Source organism: Protopterus annectens, chromosome 12.part0 (genome assembly GCF_019279795.1).
Source record: "Protopterus annectens isolate FY-2018-M chromosome 12.part0, PAN1.0, whole genome shotgun sequence".
Classification (NCBI taxonomy): domain Eukaryota; kingdom Metazoa; phylum Chordata; order Ceratodontiformes; family Protopteridae; genus Protopterus; species Protopterus annectens.
Window position 1 is genome coordinate 188,480,003 of NC_056746.1, and position 8,814 is coordinate 188,488,816.

General features: G+C 34.2%; 1 protein-coding gene across 1 annotated transcript in view; it reads right to left on the reverse strand.

Annotated features, from left to right (window-relative positions):
• STUB1 (STIP1 homology and U-box containing protein 1) overlaps positions 1-8,814 on the reverse strand; it is a 399,100-nt gene that overhangs the window by 246,185 nt on the left and 144,101 nt on the right. The gene's annotated exons all lie outside the window — the stretch shown is intronic.

The following is an 8,814-nucleotide window of genomic DNA, read 5'->3' on the forward strand; positions in this document are numbered from 1 at the left end:
TACAGAAGGTTTCACGCAAGGCAATGGTGCAGCGTCTACTATCCTCGGCACGTTGGAAACGACTGAACCGGAGGTAGAGGGAGCCAAAAGGTGTGAATGCTCAGACTGACGATTACTAGTGGTAGCTGTTGTAGCATCGATAAATGGTCGACTGGATTCCCTCGGCCATTGAAAGATGTTCCCACTAGAAAAATCTGAACAATCTCCTTCAAGTTTTTTTCTTTTTCAATAAAAGTAGTTTACTGTCCAAAGCTGTCAATGTGGTACTAACATCTGAACGAAAATTATTGAGTTGCGAGTCAGTCAGAGAAGATGACAGTTGTTTCTCTAACATAAACGCTTCATGAAACAAAGCTTGTTCATTATGCTGATACTGTTCAACTAAAAGCCTCATATATCCATAGCTAGTTTCTAAATTTAGCTGTTGCCACTTAACCAATAGATCTGGATAAGTGGAGCCAAATGTAGGCATTTTTAAAACGCAAAGTACTCTAGGTACTATTTTGAATTTTAAACAAGCTTCCATGTGCCTTTTTTGCCATTGAACATTCTTTATTTTAGTTAAAATATCTTCTAATTTACGCATTGCCTGTAAAGTCTCTATATGTATAGCAGAATCCTTCTTGTTAAAAAATGTTTGAGTTAATTCTGCATATGAGAAACCTAGCAAAGGATTCTCTTCTACATGCAACAACTGTTTAAAATCAAGTTTCTTTGGTGGTGCCATAGTTTTAGTTGTATTCACATCAATGGTCACTTCTGTCATGTTCCTGTAGTATTAAAATAATAGTAGTATCTGTAAAGCGTATAAAATACTAACCAGGATAAAGTATCCTCTAAAAAAAACAGTTAAGTCCAAAAAATATGTATAAAGAGGATACACCACGACAATCGAAGCCAACCAAATCATCAGCAAATATATTCCAGCTGCAGAAATGTTCCAAAACGAAGTTTATTGAAGCAAAAAAAAAAAAAGAGACAGTAAGTGCTTTCACGTCACCAGGACGCTTCATCAGACTTAATTAAGTCCCTGCATCAAACATCTTATATAATAATAAAAGAACTCCTATTGGGTAGCGACTATAAAAGTTCATACAATAAAAAGCTTAATAATTGGTTCACATGAAGGGAAGGAGGGAAAATTTCAACACTTCATACTCAATAACATTTTAAAATACATAATATTATAATATAACATTTTATATATATATATATATATATATATATATATATATATATATATATATATATACAGAAATATCTACAAAAGTAATAATAATCTATATAAATTATCTGATAATATATATAAATCCATCAACGTTTAAAAGGTTTGTCTATTAAAAATGGTCTCAAAGAAACTTTGTCATTAAGGCCATGGCCCCTATATCTGCTGCTAACTTAATTATCCACTTTACTTCTTTCTTTTCTGTGCTATTACGCATGCATCCTAGCCTCTCTGTCCTATAAATATGTTCTAATACTATAAATTGAAAAACATGTGTACTATCTCTTTGAAGAACATGATTAGCCAAAGCATGAGTTCATTTTCCTTGTTAATAGCATATACATGTTCTCTAATACGTTCTCTCAATGTTCTAGTGGTCATACCTACATAAAAACTTTGGCATTTTGTACATTGACCTAGGTAAACCACATTCCTACTCTTGCAATCCGCATATTTATTGAACTCATATTTCTTCCCTGTGTCTGGATGTACAAATTCATTAGAATTTTTAACATAGCTACATTGATTGCATGTACGACAAGCATGTGTGCCTTTCCTTTGGGAGGGAATCAGTACACATGTTTTTCAATTTATAGTATTAGAACATATTTATAGGACAGAGAGGCTAGGATGCATGCGTAATAGCAGAGAAAAGAAAGAAGTAAAGTGGATAATTAAGTTAGCAGCAGATAGGGGCCATGGCCTTAATGACAAAGTTTCTTTGAGACCATTTTTAATAGACAAACCTTTTAAACGTTGATGGATTTATATATATTATCAGATAATTTATATAGATTATTATTACTTTTATAGATATTTCTGTATATCTATATATATATATATATATATATATATATATATATATATAAAAAATTTTATATTATAATATTATGTATTTTAAAATGTTATTGAGTATGAAGTGTTGAAATTTTCCCTCCTTCCCTTCATGTGAACCAATTATTAAGCTTTTTATTGTATGAACTTTTATAGTCGCTACCCAATAGGAGTTCTTTTATTATATAAGATGTCTGATGCAGGGACTTAAGTCTGATGAAGCGTCCTGGTGACGTGAAAGCGCTTACTGTCTCTCTTCTTTTTGCCTCAATAAACTTCGTTTTGGAACATTTCTGCAGTTGGAATATATTTGCTGGTGATTTGGTTGGCTTCGATTGTTGTGGTGTATCCTCTTTATACATATTTTTTGGACTTATCTGTTTTTTTAGAGGATACTTTATCCTGGTTAGTATTTTATACGCTTTACAGATATTTTCCAATGGTGAATATGTCTTGTTTTTGTACTGGAACAGACACTTCCCACCCTACTCTCCTAAATCTCTTGCCCCATATTTTAAATTTGACAGAAAAACAACAAGGTTTTTGTTTTTTTACCCCTATTAGCATAGTGCTTGAGCCAATTCTAACTCAGCACAGCAGGATCTGCATAGGTATGCAGTCTCCCAGCGGTTACATTAATTCTTTACCAGTACTGAGAAACTCTCGTCCATAGTGCTTCTATCCTCAGGATATGCTGCAGTCTGGCATATTTTCTTTATATCAGCTGTTTAACTGCATATCTGATTCGGCTCTTAGTTGGTAAAGTGCCGGACTTGTACATAAGTATTTAGATCGGTCATTTTGTATATCTTAACCCAGAGAATGCCTAGTTACTTTATACTCTAGCCAGTTTCTTATCACTTATAATTTGCTACTGCCTAAGTGCCATTTTAAAGCTACTAATGATTTTCTTGGTTATTTAAATTCTGATATTTAAATATGCTTTTTAGTTTATGTCCAACTGCTACTTTGAAGTATTTTTTGTTTACAGTGTATCCTAAAGTTACTTAATGATGTTCATGGTTACTTAAACATCAATATTTAAATATGTTCTATAGTTTATGACTAGTTGCTACTCTGAAGTCTTTTTGTGTATACAGTGTATCTAACTTCATCAGAGTAAAACAGCTGTTGCTTTAATTTTGCTTGGGTATCCATCAAGCAGTTTACTTCACCTTTTCCCTTCTACAACCTTTAAGCGAGCAACCCTCCTGCCAGTATATACCCCCCAGCTTCAGTCTCCTGCTATCTACCTCAGGCCCAGAGACAATCCTGAATTGTGATACCTACTCCTGAGATTGGAAAGAGACTTGTCTTCCCCATGTTTTACTGCCTTGAGAAGCAGGAATAGTCATTTTGAAGCATGTACAAATACCCCTACTGTCTTAAACTGTAATAAACTCATGTCTTAGTTTAAGTGAGTGTTCCCTGCAGGACTATCAGCAGCCATAGTCTGTTATTAGAATACATCCTGCCTGCTAGAGTTAACCCCCCACATTGTCTCTTATGCTCACATTCCCTATACCCTTCTTAGCTTCTCACCTAAAACTCTCCCCCCTGCTTGTAAATTATATATTAAAATTTTCTCACCTCTGCCACCCCCTAGTCTCTCTAAAACCCTTTTGGTAGACCTTACTTACCTTACCCGCAATAATTATTTATGGGCAGTAGACGCACCTATTTATCCTTCACTTACCTTGCTCCTTGATATCAACCTTTAAACCTTATTTTGTCTCCCTCTTACCTCTGTAACTCCTGAACCTATTTCTTTAGCTCTCAATCAGCCCTTAGTCACCTCTCCTTTCACTCTGCTATTTTAGTCGCTCACCTCCTAGATACCTTACATTGGACGTAACTCCCTTATCACCGATTGCCTTCTTGTTTGAACTCGCTCCATTCGCTCTGTGGGCTCACTCCGCTCCCCTACCCTAACCCCAATTCCTACCCACCCCCAGTGGTCCTACACTTATACTTCCTAAACCACAACCTCTCTCTCATCCAACCAGTCAAAAGCCCCAAACACTTGATCCACATTGCTACACCCTCCTCCTCTAACTCTCTCTAGTATCTCTACTTATAGTGCTGTTCTATACCATATAGCACTACTCCTCCCTCTACCCAAGTCTTTGCCACTCTCACTAGTCCCTATCTGATCCCCAGTCTACCTCCTTTGTATTTGTACAGATATTCATTACAATATGCAAACTACAATAAAAGATATCCTAACCAACTTAATACACTTAACCATATTTTTACCTGCCCTCACCTCTGCCTATCTCCTAACTTGTTTTGAAAAGTCCAGTCTCTTCCACCATAACCTCCCTCCAAAACACCATTCATTCCCATACACACATTAACACCATCTCCACTGCTTGCTATATGTTACCTCAATACCATCGATGTACACACATTAAGCACAACCACCTCTTAATAAGAAAATGGAAACTTCTAATTAACTATTCACACAACCCAGTATTTAAGCTACAAAGCCCTACCTTAAAGGATGGGGACATATACCCTAATCCTGGCCAACCAATGCATCCATAGTAAATATTCATTGCACCACACCCTCAAACTTGCCAAACTTAACCAAACGCTCTACTAATAGCACATCTCAATATCCGCAGTATCAACAACAAAATTGCCCACCTTCATGCTCTCCTTGATATTCACTCCTTTGACAATTTCTGCCTTACAGAAACTTGGTTAAAACCTGGAACTAAGGATAATGAAATTATCCCCCTGGCTATAACATACTGAGACAAGACCGATTAAAACGTAAGGGTGGGGGAGTATCACTCCTGTATAAAAATGGCCTACAGATCTCCTCTAGAACTGATAACCCCCCTTTGGACAGTAAGGCTGAAGTCCTTATATCCAAACTTCAAATCAACCCTAACAAATCCCTTTATGTGATCTGTATCTACCTACCCCCCCCCGGTAATAACAACACTATAATGGAAGATATTCTTAGCTGGGTGTCCTCAACTTACCCACAAGAAACAATAATACTAGGTGACTTTAACACTGACTGGAAAACCTTCAACGCTAATGACCCTTCCTCACATATTAATCTTCATGGCTTTACTCAAATTATCACCTCGACTACCAGAATCAACAAACCAACCAAAATAGAGAGCACCTTATACTGGATACTTATTAAAAAAACACCCACATACTTATAATGTAGGAACCTTACCAGATGATCTAAGTGATCATACTCGAACTTAGAAATGTCATTCTTTTGTCTTATAATATAACACCCCTACTTACAGGATCTCACGAACCAAGAAACACTTTAACCCTGTGCTATTCCAAAATGAACTCAATGCATGTGACTGGAAACCTCTAAAAATACTCCCACTAGATGAGGCTGTTAAATATTTTAACTCTAAATTTCTAGCAATCCTAGATGTGCATGCACCTAAATGATCTATTAGAATGAAATCCAAACCAGCCCCCTGGCTTTCAAAAGAAACTAGACAAAAAATTCTACTTAGAAACAAAGTTTGGGCTAAATGGAGAGCCAACAAAACTTCCCCTGAACAACAAACATTTAGACAGCTAAGAAACATAACAAAAAAAGCTATACTCACTGACAAAAAGAACTACTATTGTAAACTACAACAAACACACCAAAAGAATCAACAGAAATTTTGGACTAGCATAAATAGGCTCCTTCACCCCGGTCACTCTAGCACACCATCCCCTCAAGATGCTGATCATAATACCCCACAACAAACAGCCAACAACTTCAACATCTACTTCACAGAAACTATAAAATCCCTAGCTAGCTAGCTTTCCACTGATAACATAAGGCTCCCAACCTCTTTAGCTGGATTTTTACCAACATTCAAATTTCAACCCATCTCAACCACTCTCATCTATAAGATCCTACTAAAACTTAAGCCTTGCACTCCTTCAGCTGACCAGTTACCTTCTGAATATTTGCAAAAAGCGGCCAAAGTTATTGCCTTTTCCATATCCATCCTAATTAACAGAACCATCAATGAGGGAATCATTCCAGATATCTGGAAAATCTCCCACATCATCCCCCAACATAAAGGTGGTAAATCTAGCTCTACTATCACCTTTAGCAAAAGTCATGGTAAAATGCATTCACCACCAGCTATTAGACCACTTAAGTAAACACGACATACTGGCCAAGTGCCAGCATGGCTTTAGGCCATTTCACAGTACTACCACCGCTCTTTCACTGACTCCATTAATAAGAACCGGAATAACAACATCCTCTCTTCTGCTCTCTTTATAGACCTTTCAAAGGCTTTTGATATGGTAAACCATCCCCTGCTTAAAAATACTCTTGAATCTCTTGCTCTAGATACCATAGCTATACGATGGTTCAAGTCTTACCTCAACAATAAGCAACAGGCAGTTCTCTGGGAAAATAAACTATCATCCCACCTGCCAGTCACCCTTGGAGTCCCACAGGGCTCCATTTTAGGACCTCTTCTTTTTTCTTTATTCATCAAGGACCTTCATGTAGCAATCCCTGAAGCCACCTGTATTCAATATGCTGATGATTCAACACTTATATGTTTTGCCAACTCCATTTCTTAACTACAAGCACTAAATCAAAAAGTATTCAACTCAGTATAAGTTTGGTTCTTGAAATGCTGCCTCCTTTTGAACGCCAAAAAAACCAAGCCCCTACTCTTGACTCCTGCCAATAGGTACTCTCCTATAGACTTGTCTATCAAATCAAACAATGGCACCCTTATCTTCCCCGATCTTACCACCAAACTATTAGGAGTCACAATCAATAACAACCTTACCTTCGATAGCCATATATATACCACCATACAGTGAACAGAAAAATGGGCTACTTATATAGAATCAAACCCTTCTTAACTCTTATAGTTAGAACCAAATTGCCCACTCTCACTTAATCTCAACTCTTCTTAACATACATATATATATATATATATATATATATATACACACATATATAAATAACTAAAATTAACCGCACTCAAAAAAATTGAACGAAGAGAAGAAATTTTAACTAAGAAATGAACTTCGTGACAATAAAAGCATTCAAAAAATAGTAAATCACACAAACAACTCTTGTAGAACTTGAGCGCTATCGTCTTATTTATTATCAAGACTTCTTCAGAAAGACATGTTTCATAAGTATGAGCAACCATTTTCACTTCATTTATATACATTAGTTCTAGCAGGCCATTTAAATTAACAACAGTTCCTTTCCAATAGTAAAGTGTGAACAAGCAGGTTGTTGAGTGCATTTTCATTAACATTACAATTGCAGTTACATAAGGTAAATTAGTCAGACAGTAATAGCCTTGTGGTGCCGTGTGCACATTAAAAGGGATTGTGTGCAAAAAGGGATCGTGTGCAAAAAAAGGGGACTGTGTGCAAAAAAGGGATTGTGTGTAAAAAGGGATTGTGTGCAAAAAGGGAATGTGTGGGGGGAAAAATATATAAATAAATAAAATAAATACATTTTTGGGGGGGAAACGGGAAGGATATATATATATACACATATACATATATATATATATATATATATATATACACATATACATATATATATATATATATATATATATATATACACACATATACATATATATATATATATATATATATACACATATACATATATATATATATATATATATATATATATATACACATATACACATATATATATATATATATATATATATATACACATATACATATATATATATATATATATACACACATATACACATATATATATATATATATATATATATATATATACATATATATATATATATATATATATATACATATACATATATATATATATATATATACACATACATATATATATATATATATACACATATTTAAATAGCAGTTTTTAAGGGTATAAATGCATAATTCCTTCGGAATATATGTAGATGAGTTAGCAATGAATAATGTTTTGTATTTAAACACAATGAACTTTTTAAAAATGCCATTTCCTTTTTAAGAACTTATGGTGGGAAATTAGGCTATTAATTGAGTGATTATTGAATAATTGACAATGTATAAAATGAGTGAGTTGCAATGATAATATGTATTCTGAAGAAGTTCGGAAGGACGAAACCTAGGTCAACAAAGTAGTGTTCGTTGCAGAGTTCGTGTTGTGGCTTTTTGGAGTTGGTTGGTACCTTACAGTTTTGTTTTTGAGCCTGTTTTCATCTCCTCATTGGCATCGGCCTCACCTTGCTTTCTACATAAGGTAAATTAGTCAGACAGTAATAGCCTTGTGGTGCCGTGTGCACATTAAAAGGGATTGTGTGCAAAAAGGGATCGTGTGCAAAAAAAGGGGACTGTGTGTAAAAAGGGATTGTGTGCAAAAAGGGAATGTGTAGGGGGAAAAAATATATAAATAAATAAAATAAATACATTTTTTGGGGGGAAACGGGAAGGATATATATATATACATACACATATACATATATATATATATATATATATATATATATATATACATATACACATATATATATACATATACACACATATATATATATATATATATATATATATATATACACATATATATATTTATATACACATATACATATATATATATATATATATATACATATATATATATATATATACACACATATACATATATATATATATATATATATATATATATATACACATATACACATATATATATATTACACATATACATATATATATATATATATATATATATAATATAT